The following is a 1,813-nucleotide window of genomic DNA, read 5'->3' on the forward strand; positions in this document are numbered from 1 at the left end:
ACAGCCACCTCGTGCCTTCTCCCCTCCCCCCTCTGGCTCTCTCCTAGCCCTCCCGCCGGGCCTGCCTCCTGTCCCACCAGTGGTCATCCGAGGGGACACAGCATCCGGGTCTGCTGAGCTGACATTTAATTGAAGAACTGGAGCCCTGCGGCTGGGGCTTTGTGGGAGGCGCCATCGTGCAGGAGGCTGGGTTTTAAGCCCCATCAACGGCCCGGATAACGGGAAGGAGAAAAGTTCCCGCACGGTTCTTCCCGCACCCCCTCTCCTGCTTCTGCGATGAGAAAGGAAGAAGACGGAAACAGGGAACCCCCGGCCCCCGACGCCTGCCTCATCCCGGTGTTCTGCGGGCAACGGCCCGCGGCCAAATCAGAAAGGTTTTCCGCGGTAGGCGCGCATCCACTCCGAGGACATTCTTAATCGTTGTCTTGTCTCCATTGGCAAATATTTGATGCCCTACTATGTGCCAGAAAACACCCTGGGTCCAGAGCAGCCTGCGGCCACGCCACCCTGAACGTGCCCGATCCCGCCCGATCTCGGCAGCTAAGCAGCGTCACACCTAGTTGGTTAGTACTTGGATGGGAGACCACCTAGGAAGACCAGGTGCTGCAGGCGTAAAATATAAGAAGAATAAGGGATCGTAAGCTGACAAGGTCCTTGCAATCTGTGAGGTCAACCAAGGGTTGCCTCGCCTAAAAAAAAAAAAAAAAAACAATGCCCCGCCCCCAGCAGCCTGCTGCAGAGATCTCAGCTGAAAACTTGCCAAGAACGTGATCAAGGTGCTGAGCTGGCCCCAGACCATGGCAGGAACAGGAGGGTCAAATGAACAAATGCCACGCGGGGACCTAGAAACCGTGGCCTGAGGACCACGTGGGACTTGACCGGGCGACGGAACGTACAGACGGTGCGGGCCCGGCGGGGTTTTCCACGCGGGATGCAGAACCTGCGAGGAAGGCCGAAGTGGGAAGCGGAAGAATGCCACGTCTCCGTCCCGGCTCAGGGCCGACCTGTGCTCCGCCCCACGCTGGAGGGGTCCCACCGCGGCTCACGTGTTATTTTCCCTGGGATGCTGGTAACGGGTGGTCTAAAGAATGAGGCTGCGACTCAGACGCCTAGGAGGATGCAGCAGGGAACAGCTCGGTGCGTACCTGGCCAGCAGCAAGGCACTGGGGGTGAGCGGAGGGCTAGGGAGCGGAAAGGCTTCCTGTGGAGACCCCCGGAAGTGCTTCTGCTGGCCAGCATCGGTGGGGCCTCCAGGGCTGAGTTCTTGCCTTCGGATATTAGAACTAGGACTTCGCATTCCTTGCTTCATTCATTTAGCGTGCAGCACCCCTAAAGTCCCAAAGACGCAAACAGTGTGGGCTCGGCTCACGCGGCTCTCTGTAGATCTGCCCTGCACGGGGCGCTGTCCGCTTCGGGCACGAGGCCGCCGCCCGGCCCTCAGCTGTCCCAGCGCTGTCCTTCACTTATTTGCCAGAAATCAGCCTCTGCTCAGGCTGTGTGTGGCTCTCACAATTTAAAACAGAAATTTTAATAACAAATTTTAAACATTGGAAGATGTTACTGACAGAGCTAGTTCCCTGGGTTCTCCTAAAAACTGCGGAAGATCGGACAAGCCCCGGCTGGCTGCATCGTCGCCTGGCCGTCACTGCTGGGGGCCGAGTACCACCCGCGCCGGCCCCCGCCCCGCGGCCATGCCTCCATGGACAAGGCCCGAAACCGTCACTTAGGGGAGCTGGTCGGCTCTGAACAAACGATCCTCACCCTCGCCGTCTTTCCAGGTGGGACTCTGACCCCGTGAAAAACAAGGCAGCGT

The 1,813-nt window shown here is 59.3% G+C and overlaps 1 pseudogene; it reads left to right on the plus strand.

The window, feature by feature from the left end:
- Positions 1-489: 489 nt before the first annotated feature.
- Positions 490-612, plus strand: LOC118611875 (annotated as a pseudogene).
- Positions 613-1,813: the final 1,201 nt, after the last annotated feature.

This window comes from Rousettus aegyptiacus, unplaced genomic scaffold, assembly GCF_014176215.1.
Source record: "Rousettus aegyptiacus isolate mRouAeg1 unplaced genomic scaffold, mRouAeg1.p scaffold_m13_p_14, whole genome shotgun sequence".
NCBI lineage: Eukaryota > Metazoa > Chordata > Mammalia > Chiroptera > Pteropodidae > Rousettus > Rousettus aegyptiacus.